Source organism: Sturnus vulgaris, chromosome 8 (assembly GCF_052056855.1).
Source record: "Sturnus vulgaris isolate bStuVul1 chromosome 8, bStuVul1.hap1, whole genome shotgun sequence".
In the NCBI taxonomy this organism is placed as follows: Eukaryota; Metazoa; Chordata; class Aves; order Passeriformes; family Sturnidae; genus Sturnus; species Sturnus vulgaris.
In genome coordinates, this window is record NC_142250.1 from 34,707,087 (window position 1) to 34,719,269 (window position 12,183).

The 12,183-nt window shown below is 45.2% G+C and overlaps 1 protein-coding gene across 1 annotated transcript in view; it reads right to left on the reverse strand.

Moving 5' to 3' along the window:
* The window catches only part of CHST15 (carbohydrate sulfotransferase 15), a 47,161-nt gene extending 36,914 nt beyond the window's left edge, over window positions 1–10,247 (reverse strand). The window contains exon 1 of the mRNA XM_088169424.1: window positions 10,106–10,247. The gene's annotated coding sequence lies outside the window, so the exon portion shown is untranslated. The remainder of the gene's footprint in view (window positions 1–10,105) is intronic.
* Window positions 10,248–12,183: the final 1,936 nt, after the last annotated feature.

Genomic DNA, 12,183 nt, shown 5'->3' on the forward strand with positions numbered 1-12,183 from the left:
CCCTACAGCACCTGGTCCACAGGACACCCCCAGACGAAGAGGCTGCTGTTATTTTCCTGAGGATTCCCATGAGGATGGAAGCCCCAGCTCTGCTGAGAGACAAAGCTGATCTCCTCCTCCTCCTCTACATCGACCCCCGGGCTCCCCACCCAGAGCTGTCCTCCATAAAAGCCTTTAAAAGGAGCTGCTCTCCTGGCCCTTTTATTACAGGAGGGAAAGCCCATTGGAGCAGGACACACACCCAGGGACAGGAGCCCTTTGCTGGCTCTCAGTGCTGAGGAATTGTCACCTCCTCCAGCTCCCTGGCACTGGCCATGCCCACCCAAGCCAGGAAATCCAGCTTTGCTTTGGGTGCTTTTGGTTTTTCCTCTTTAGAGACACATCCACATCTACCTTTGCTCCACTGCTCCTTGCAGCCTGTAAACCCTGAGGAGGAACTCGAGAAGAAGATGCTGGTCTCTGATTTCAGAAGTATTCCTCTCCCTCTCCACGAGGAATTCCACCCTTCTGTATGACTTTAAAACTCCTCTCACTGCTTTTAACTTGGCTGAAGATGAATATCTGTGTGAGCCATTGGCTGAAGTGTCTTTAATGCTACAACTGTTCATAGCAATAAACCCATCCTATCTGTGAAATGTACATTCCCCCTTCTGAAAATGGAGTAAACCTATTAATTACTTTCTTAAAGACTGAATCTCAAAATGGCACTGCTGACATTTAAGGCTCATAAAAAATGCAAGTCTGTCTGATCTGTGAGAAATTAGTTTATATGATCTATTTTAAGATGAAAATATTTATCAAGAAAGACAGTTGCCAATTGGGAACACAAACAGAAACAAAGCCACTCACAGTAAGTTACCCTTTTTTAAAAAATCTTTTCCATACCAAGGGCATGCTTCTCCCCAGAACAGTGGTGCACAAAATAAGTGACATCTGGTGGCTTTAAGCTGTAATAGAATAAGGCACCTCATTTCAATGCTGTTAACCAAATCAATTTTTAAATTTACTGCTTCTTAGCAAAGCTTTTTAGATGTTTTATTTATTTATTTTCACTCAGATACTTCTGAGGCCCCTGGGCATCACAATCCCTCTTGCAGGGTGACAACTGCTGTTATCCAATTAAAGTGGGACTGTCATATTCACATCAGGAAAAACACAACTTCACAAAGGAATTTGGAAGGCACAGGAAGGGAGCATTAAGATTTAGCTGGGCAGCACCAGTGAGAATTACACAGAGCCAGGCTATAGGAAAAGGCTCTGCAGAATTTTGTGAAGGAAATCCTTCACCTGCTCCAATCTCTCACATGCTCAAAGTAATTAATATCAACTCAGGTGTCTCTGAATTGTCTTTCATTGGATTTTAATTAAACCCTAAAGAAACAGCTGCATTTTTCATTCCGAGCTTAGCAGCATCCCGGTGGCTACAACTTTTACAAATTTGAAACAGCTTTTCCCCTTTTCATGCTTTATTGATCCTCAGCAATGGCCACATCTAATCCAGCCAAGCCTCCTGCACCTAAACCTGCACTCCAGACATAAAGCAATTACAACTCCCCTTCAAACTCCTCCAGCCAGAAATACACTTCTCTTTTGGAAAGCCATAAGCCTCTCCTGGATAATTAATAGAAGTACTGTCAGCCAGCCTCAATTAAAATTACAGAACTGCTGGCACTGCAATATCAAGGCTTGCAACACCAATTTCTGCAGTAATAAGTATTTATGGGGGGAAAATAAATCTGTAAGCACTATGTAACAGAAATGAGATGAAAGATAAACAGACTCTAAATATTTATCAGCAGAGGAAGTCCAAAAATATACCAGTAAAGACAGAGCGGATGGCAGCTAAATCCAGACCATTGAGGGTTCCTCGAAGGATGTGCAAGGAGGAACTTCATTTTCAGCTTGACATGGCTAAATCAAATTAATTCCTTCCTCCTATTCAATTGCTGCATAGAAACCCCTGATACCAGAAGGACAAAGCTAAAAATGTCCCCAAACCCATGTCTGCAGGCTGCACTTGCGCCCTGCAGCAGTGCAATAAATAAAGAGCTGGACTTTGGGGCTTTTCCATCACTTTTAAGGTTTAAATATCCCTAAGAGGAATGTCCACCTGCATGGTTGGCTTCCCTCAGCACTGAAAAGGGGGCTCCACATCTGCAGCATCTCCATAAAAAGGGGCCTCTGGGATAGCACAGCTACTGATGGATTATTTCAAAGAGAAATATTATTTCCTGCTCACATTCCCTCATCCCCACCAGACATTATCTTCACCTCGAGACCTCCTGGCTGAGCTAAATAACATATGCACAGAAAAGCACAGCTCAATGGCTTTAGCTCCAGCCACTCATCAAGAAGAAAACTCTTAAAGATCCCATTTCAATTTATTTTTCGAAATGCTGGCATGCTGAAGTCAGCAGGAAGACATTTCAGTGAGTTTAATGAAACCAGAGGTTCATCCAGAGAATTGCTGTTTGGAATGAACTCAAAGTTTATGTTATCTCATTTGAAACCTTCCAAGTTTTTTGTTAAATGCAACTTAATGATATTTGCTATTTCGGAATTATTTGCTATCTTTCAAAACACAGAAAGGAGGGTATTAAAGTTCTGCACTGTAAAATATTTAGTGATGATGGATGGGATATTCTTGTTTCAGTAACAGGCATGTTTTTAACACATAAATATTAATTGTCATAAAGTGCCTGTTCATTTTGCAGTTTTGGGAAGCTTTAGACTGTAGGAATTGTAATAGTCCAAAAGAAGATATTGCTGGTATTTACATATTTATCAGCATTTTCACGGCACATTTTTAGGGCTTTTTTTTTTTTTTCCCATTTATTATCCAATGTACCAGCACAGCAAGACAAAAAAAAATTGGAAAACTGGAGAGATGACTACACCCAGTTAATGGGCATCATTACAGGAAAACACTATCAAAACTCAGCAGAGGCTTTTTATGCATTCCCCTGCATTACACCAAAGTGAGTTATTGCAGCATTCTAACACTGCTAAACCAAGAGAATGCTCAATTTTTACAGCTGTAGCAGGAATGAGCAGCAGGTGAGTGGAACCCATCTGAGAGAGTTATTGACTCCAGGTAAAAGCTGCTCCCTGACAAGCTCTGGAGGGGCACCCAGATTTTCCAGCCTTGCCACACTCCTTGGTGAGCAGAGAGCTCTGAACTCCTCCAAAACAATGGAAAACTGTTCCCACTGCCACAGGATTCTGGTCCCCCTCACACCAGTGAAACCCAACAGGTGAATGACTCTGCTCGAGCCTAATGCCAGATAAATCCACGTGGGATTTCCATGGATACCAATCTAGATTGCATTTACTCTGCTGTGTATTTTTCATTTTGCTGATCTCCTCAGCCATGCCCAAAGATCTACTCGGAAGGGTTAAAAGCTTCCCTGCTTAAAATCACCTGATGTCAGACAAATTTTTATTTCCTTTTTCCTCAGTGAGAGGATCAGCTCAGATTCCACTCTTCCCTTCTGCTCACCTCTCACATCTCATTTCTTGTTTTAAAGACGGTATAAATAGCTTTGCAAAGTAATTCTAATACTAAATGTCAAGTGCAATAGTGGTTTTGTTCTGATTTATCCTTATCTGATCCTCAGGCAAGTTAATCCTCAACCTGAGGAACTGTTTTCAGAGCTTTATAATTGATGAAACTTTTCATCTAAATTATTTACTTTATGAACGGCTCCAGTGAGTTGCTCAGGGCATAAAGCTGTAGTACTCCATGCTGGAGTGCTCAAGAACATGTTTTTGTCTCCTTAAATTAAGAGCCCATCACTACATCTCGTGCTGCAGTTTCTATTGGCAGTCTTTAATGCACAGCAGGGTTTTTATCTGAATTTTTATGGCTTGCAATAGATGCAGTTACAACCCAGATGTCTCAGTGTTATCCCAGCCCCGAGCTCCAGGGAGACACAAAGCAGGCAGAGCATCCCTGATCCTGAAGGTGTGAATCTTACAGTGTGAACCAGTATTCCTTCCCTGGAATCACCTGGGCACGGGCTCAAAAAACCTGATGGACATATTCAAAACCTGCTCCTCTCCCACTGCAACAGCAGCACCCAAAATCCTTTCCAGAAGCAGCCCCAGGGAATGTCCTCAGGCTTCAGCAAACCCAAGGATGAGCTGTACAGCAGCAGCAGCCCTAAAAATGCACTAGGAAGGGGTGGTAAACAGGAACAGGGTCCCAATCACCAGCCTAACACAATGAAATACATCTACAAAATGATGAACTTAAACATTTGAGATCCATTATCCATTTCATTTATTTAACATTACCAATATCTGCTTAACATTATCTAATATCTACAGAGCTAAGCAAAAAAAAAAAGACAAATTACAACTAAAAAGTAGCCCAAAAAAAGAGGCTAGGAAGGAATATTAGATAAGGTATTTGATGGGCTTGCAAAGGAAGTGTTGGTTTTAAGAGCTGCTAAAGAATTTTCAGGAGATGAAGCTCCCCAGTGAGGAGCTGGGCCTGCAGGCAAACCCATCTCATTATGTGATACATTCTCCTAATAAACTATTAAACCATCCTTCTCCATTTCCTCCCATTTCTAGCTTCACACAGACAAACCTCCTGGCTGCACCAGTCAAAGAGTTCTTTTTCTTTGGATTAATAAATTCTGGCACTCAGACCATTATATCCCAATTTAGGCACAGCAAGGTTGACACTGGGCTCTTACATTTCCTCCAAATTATAGGCAAAATCTTCCACAATCCTGATTTCTGCTACTTTTTTTCCCCTGAGGTCTCTCCTATTTGTTGGTATCTCACCACTCATTTGGTGCCAGTTCTGAAGCACTTTAATTAAGAGCTTTTTCTCCACACGGTTCCAAGAGCTGAAATTGGGCAAACCATCCAATATTACAAACACATCCATGTGCTGCCCTTCCTCAGAGCACTCTTTCAACACTACAAGGCTCCTGCCATGCTGCACACAAATCTTTTTTTTTTTTTTTTGCCTTTGTATCTTGCAGAGTTTTTCATTTTTCAAAGCAGTCTTATCTTGTTTCCTCTGTATGACTTTGAACTTTACATTTTATCTTCACTCTTGTCTGACCCCAGAGTTCTTCCCAGCTCGAACTCACCTGTAGCTCAATGAGTTATTTGAAAGAAATTACCTTCCCTCTATTCCGTGCAATCCTGAGAAGTTACAGCTCTAACTTAAACTTGTTTAAGCCAAATACTAATAAATGCAAAACCAAAGTAAAATATAATAATACAAAAGCCTTTTTCACTCTCATCAGTTTTTCTAATTTTATGGTTAGATAGCAGGGTACATTCACCCACACTGAAAATCAAGGTTTTTATACAGGAAAAAAAAGATCTCCTCGTGAAACTTATTTTTTCCCACTGGAAGGCGTGAAGCAAATGGAAAATGTCACTTTGAGTATTTTGCTATTTAGATACAGATCTGCACCTTTTATAGTGAGGAACAACCCACCTTGGATACAGATTCTGGCCTAAAACCCCCATTTATTTATAAAATGCTGTGCTTATTTGGTGAGCAAATGATGGCATTGGAAGTTTTAGAATATTAAGTGTGTCTTTGGTGCTGCTTGGTATATAAACAAATAAAATCCTGGGTTGCTTCCTTGCCACACCAGCTCTGCACAGGATTGGGTTCATTTCCATGGCACAGGAGGCAGCCACGTGTCCCCCACCATTCCAAATTCTGCAGGGGCAGTGGCTGCTTTCAGCAAACCCACAGGGGAAGATTCACACCACCAGGAGCTCCAAAAATGTGTCTGGAGTTGAGGTGACCCCCCCCTCATTTGTGGCAAGGTCAGAAGGAAATCAGCAGCCAGGTGAGGTGTGGGAAACTGGGAAACAGCTCAGGCTGTTGTGGGAGCTGGAGGAAGATGGATCTGGGAATGGGAAGAGGCAGCAGGGTGGGCTTGGAGGGTTGATGCACAAGAGGATAGAACAATCAGAGGGCTGGGGCATCAATCCTGTGAGGAGAGGCTGAGAGTGGGGCTGTTCAGCCTGGAGAAGGCTCCAGGGAGAGCTCAGAGCCCTTTCCAGAGCCTGAAGGGGCTCCAGGAGAGCTGGAGAGGGACTGGGGACAAGGCATGGAGGGACAGGACACAGGGAATGGCTTCAAACTGACAAAGAGCAGGGTTAGATGGGATGTTGGGAAGAAATTCCTCCCTGTGAGGGTGGGCAGGGTGGGTACCCCGGGCACAGGGTGCCCAGAGCAGCTGTGGCTGCCCCTGGATCCCTGGCAGTGCCCAAGGCCAGGCTGGATGAGTTTGGGGCAACCTGGGACAGTGGAAGGTGTCAGAGTTGGAAGTGATGAGCTTCAAGCTCCCTTCCCACACAAACCAGTCTGAGATTCTGTCTTGTGAGCTCTGGTGTGCTGCCACCAGAGGGGACAGAGGCAGTGGGACAGAGTGTGCCAAGGGTCCCTCACTCCTGTTCACATCCATCACCTCCCCAGGTCCCTCCTCCTCACTACAGCTGCCCTGGCACTGCCATCAGCCCCCAGCACCCATCAGAACATTTTTCCTTCTGTTTCTTCCTGCAAGGCATCACCTGCTTATCTTCCCTCTGAGAACCTAAAGCTTACAAGCCACGTCCAACAGCTGCTGGAAACCAGGTGTAACATAAATTAATAAATATTCCATGGAAAAGCTACATTAACTGCTTGCCCCTAAAGTGCTGTTTAGTGGCATGTCAGGCACAGCTGTGTAATCAAAGGATTACAGTGCTCCCATTGCAAGGCTCTCCACCTCCTCGGGAGCTTCCCTGTCTCCCTCGCCTGTAAAAACCCAACCCAGGCACCAGGACAGAATTGTAATCATGTCTTTGAGTACGGGAAACACAACCCAGCAGGCTGTGGGGACAAACACAACACGTTTTCTGTCAGATACATGGGTAGGCACACACATTTTTAAGAGAATGGGTCAGCAGAGCTATAGATCATTAGTTCGTTTTAGTGGAATTGCAGTGTAAGTGGAGAGATGGGTGCAATTCAGGCTGCTTCGAAATAAGAACTTGCAGGAGGTTACAGATCCCTTCCCCTGAATAGCTGTATTTAGAGTTCAGATCTGACACCACACTTGGCAAGAAAAACAGGGCACTTCACTAAAAAACATAAATAAATAAGAAATACTAATTTGTGGGGGAAAGCGGTGAAAAAAATGCTCTCTTGTTGGAAATCTACCATGTTTTTCCACAGCACTCTGGATTCTTCTAGCTGAGCAACATAACTCCAGCCAAGGACTATAGTGGGAATTTAGAATTACCCCTCCCTATGTGAGGTGTGGAGGAAAACAGGTGGGTTAGAAAGGAAAATGGGAGTCTAAAGACAGCAATTAAGGAGCCCAGTTCCAACCAGGGTACATCTTCTGCAAACCCTCTGAGATGTTTGAAACAGTGTTCCACATCAGGCAAGCACCCAGAGTAGCACTGAGTGATTTAAGAGCACATTTCCTTGGAATTTATGACTGTGGGATATACATTAACTGTAGGAGTAATTAGGAGGGAGAGGGGGATATCAGTATCTGTTTGTGTCATGGCTTTTCTTCACCTCAGTGATGCATCTGTGCTGGAAGAGAGGCACAGCTGGGTGTTGTAAGTTCCTAAATCCACGAGTCATTTAGGTGAGATCAGCCCTCTGCTGCCAGCTCACCTCTGGAGAAATTGTATCAGCACCCAGTGGGGACACAATGCTGAGTTATAATAGTGAGATTTTGCTCTGTGGAAATATAAGGAAGCACTCAGTGTGGGAAAAGTAGTTTATAATAGGTAGGATTCCCTTCCTAGTGAGCAGAGGAATTCCATAAGAAATCCTTGTTGGTCAGCAATAACTCATCAGCTTTGGCAGAGTTTGCTGCCACCCCCCAAACCACTTGATCTTCAGTATAAACCAAAACTTTGAGGGGTGCTTCAGTACCGAGCCACAGCCCATCCTTAAAAACACCTTCAGTAACACTGAAATCACCTGGGCTGCCAACAAAAGCTCTGATCACTGAAACCCCCCATTCTCACAGAGCTCCTGCCACAGGTTGCTCAAAATAATGTTAAAATAGAACAAAAGCAGTGGCTTAATTGCATCTCAGTGATTATGCCTACATAATCCTATCCTTGTTAATGCTGCTGGTGGATTACACACCTTCATCCTTCCCCTTCAACCTCATGAAATAATTCAAATATGAGAGTCTGCTTCACCCTTCTCATTTATATGATTTCCGGATACCTACTTTTAGTTTAGCAATGAAGATAAAACTCCATTACTGACTTCCATTGCATTAGTGGAATTAAGTGTTTTGCAATGTAAATCTCCACTGTTTGATCATGTTCCTGTCACAAACCACAAATAAAACACTCTGAATTTGAGATTAGTCCTCCCATGACAAAATCTGAAACATAAAACTATTTTGCTATTGATTGCACAACTGCATGGTGGCTGCAACTCACACACACAGGACCTAAGTGCTATTAAAAAAAAAAAAAAAAAGGAAAGAAAGAAGGTATTTCACTACTAAATCTTCATAACGTAGTTTCCTCCTTTCTGCATTCAAATTGATTTTCTTTCTTTTGGCATGTGAAGAGCCAGATGAATCCTTTGACTCAATGCCCAAGAGTGAAATGGCACCAGCAGCAGCAGAGAAGCTCTCAGGCCATGAGACGTGTGACAACATTTTAATCATTGACAAAAAGTGGCTTCAAGGCAGCTACTCCATCAGTGTTTGCTGGTTTTAAGCGAGATTTACTGTTTATGAGTGACTGTATATAAAAAACATATCTATGTCTATAAATGGCACAGATATAAATATATATGTTGGTTCATGTACATTTGGGATTGTTTTATTGGTGGAAATTTCCCTCTCTGCCAAAGATCAAGCAGTCCCCAGTTAGTATCAAGTGCAGTGCTGTTCAATCAGGTGTTTGTTTATCCAAATGAGCACATACGATTTTCAGTTAAGTCTTAAAAATATTTACTTTTCATGAACAGTTCCAGCAAACTTTGAAATTTAATCTGTGATATGCCCAGCTGGCCACTCTGCTCTTTTTTTTAAGTCTCAAAACACGAAAGAACGTGTTTGTTCTACGGGAGATGATGATGATGATAGGTTTTTGGTCTGGCTAACAATTCAAGAAGTGAAACCGTTCTGATGTGATATGCAAGGAAGTCAGTGTGAAGGGGACTTTAGGCCACAGAATGATATAATAAATAAAATAAAATTTTAAAAAATTTCCAAATCTGAGAGTTTGATAGGTGTTTGGATGCACCATCCAAGCAATACTCTCACATATCCTATTAACCTACAATTCTGTCTGTGCCTAAGACAGTCAGATCACGGCAGAGTACGGCTGTAGTATTGCAATGAAGCAGCAAAGGAAAATTAAAAAAAAAAAAAAAAAAAAAAAGAAGAAGAAGAAGAAGAAGAAGAAGAAAAAGAGAAGCCCATGTACGAGACCGCCAAAGTTAAGCTGGTGAATTGTTGCTTAACAGACTCTGACCATAATAACCCGTCACGGAACCTCGCCTGCATTCTCAGCAGCTATGAAGCTATTTTTAACAACCAACAGCTCGCATTTAAGAAAAACCCCTCTTCACCCAAAAATTCCCCCAGCGAAGGGCAGCATGCATGCCCGGCTGGATCCTGGGTGGGATGCGCTGCCGGGACTGAATGGCTCTTTGAGCAGAGCCCGTGTCCGAGTGTCTGCTCTCCGATCCCCCGAGCCCAGCGCCATCCGCGGCTGCGGGACCTGCCCGGGTGGCGCGGGCGGTGACAGCATCCGCGACACCTCTGTCCCCGCGGGGTCCCGCTCCTCTCCGGGAGGGTTCCCCCGCTCCTGCCGAGGCTCCGGGGGATGCCCTGGGGCTCTCGGGCTGTCCCAGCCCGCCGGGGAGCGGCGACAGTGCTGCGTCCCCCGGTTACAGCCCCGCGTCCCCCGAGCCCAGCCGTGCCCAGCGCTGCCCCCTGCGCAACTTCCAGCAAAGTCCCGCTGCCTCCAAACTTGGGGAGCCGCGGCCTGGGGACCCCCCGCCTTCCCGCAGCGCCCATCCCATCTCCATCTCCATCCCATCTCCATCCCATCACATCCCATCCCATCTCCATCCCCGCGCTCCTACCTCCGCCGCCTCTGCTCTGCTCTGCCCCGCGCCCGCCGCCTCCGCCGGCTCTGCCCTGGGGGAGGGGGGCGGAGGACGAGGAGGAGGAGGAGAGGAGGAGGAGGAGGAGGAGAGGAGGAGGAGGAGGAAGGGGGAGGGAGCAGCCCCGCCGCTCCCCGGCCGCGCTGCGCAGCCCGGGAGGCGGAGTGCCGGCGCTCGGCTCTGCCCCGCGGCTCCCGGGCCGTGCGGGTCCCCCCGGGCACGGGGGTGCGGGGATGGGCTGCGGGCAGAGCGGGGGATGCGCCGGGAACCCGCCGGGGAAGGATGCTGGGCATCCCCCGCGGCATCCCGAGCCCCAAAAACCGCCCGCGGCATCGCCGGGGGATGTATCGAGAAAATCCAGAGGGGATGAGCCCCTCCTGAGCCCGGCAGGAATTCGGGGTGTCCCCGGCGAGCGGCGGCACCGGCATGCATCCCGAGTGCGGGTGTGCAGGTAAAGGTCAGCCCGAGGAGAGCTGGGGCTCCGGGGATGGAGAGAGTCCGACCTTCCCTGCCGCACACCTGGCCGGCTGCGGGCAGCATCCCCTGCCCTGCTCCGGGCTTGGAATGGAATGGCAACAGCAAAACGGGGCTAAAAAGCCAAAATCTGCTACTCAGTTCAATGCAGAGTTCGTTCTCAAACAAGAGATCCTACCTATATATACATATATATATGTATCTATACAGTGAATATACATAGAAACGGTTAAACTGTCAGAGGGCAAGCTGAGATTAAATTTTAGGAAGGAATTCTTCCCTGTGAGGCTGGGGAGGCCCTGGGGTGCCCAGAGAAGCTGTGGCTGCTCCTGGATCCCTGGCAGTGTCCAAGGCCAGGTTTGGTTTGGAGCAGCCTGGGATGGTGGAAGGTGTCCCTGCCCATGGCAGGAGGGTTGCAACAAGGTGGTCTTTAAGGTCCCACCCACCCCAAACTGTTCTATGGTTCTATGATGATAAATACATGGTTAAATGTGTAGTCTGGTTATTAAGTCTGTGACACACACACATCCCCCTCTGAGATGCAGCACACACCATTTCCCTCAAAGGTTTAATGCAACACTTGCAGAGCCAGTATTATCAAAGGGAAAACACTTCATATTTCCCTCCTTACACTGCTAAGCTTAAATGCACGTGTTTAATACTCGGTAATATTATTTCTAAGAGCTTGAAGAGAGGAAGCACGAGCTAAACATGAAAGAACAGTGAATTCTCTATTTTAGTACTTCCTTTTGTGATCAAGCCCATCTTTGGTTTTAACTTTCAGAAGCATCTAAGACTCACCCAGCTCTGTGGGAATCTGTTTTGCATGGAAACCATATGTACCTTAATAGTAAAATGCAAAGCAGAAGTTTACAAATTACACAGCTCTGATTGAGAGCCAAACAAATTAAAGATTTCAAGCAGGTGATTTTGCACCTGTAAGACCATATAAGAACTTTAATAATATTTTGGAAGCCACACATGCACACATTTTCTACAGCACCACATATCTCTGTTCAGATTACATCTGAATCTCACCTGCTTTTTAGGGAAAAAAAACACCCAGAATAAAGATCCTGACAAGGTGAAACCTGTGATTTATAAAATACTCACACATATTCAGCATTTCTGTTCTGAGTTAAATATGCTGCCCTCCAAGGCCTTTTTTGGCCTCGTGGGATGCTCTGAATAGCAATTATCCTTAGCCAGATTTCTGTGTAATTACACTCCCTTCCTTCTTCTGTATTTTTAAATAACAAAAAAATCAAAGAAGCTGTCATGAAAACAAGATCTTCATTCCCTGGGGAAGTCTCTGTTTACATTATTCCTCACCAAGCAGCAGCTGGAGTAGAAATCTTGGTGGTGTTTTCCACATGTGGTAGCTCAAACCTCCAGGCACTCCATAAAGTCCACCCATCTCACAGACACTTTACACACTGTCTTCAGCGTTACCTGGAGAGATGAGGAGGAAAACACAGACTTTAGTGGCATCATAAATCCCTCTCCAGGAACAGTGTTACCAGGAAAAATCGCAGAATCAAAGAATGGTTTGGGTTGGAGGGACTTTAAAGCCCATCTTGTCC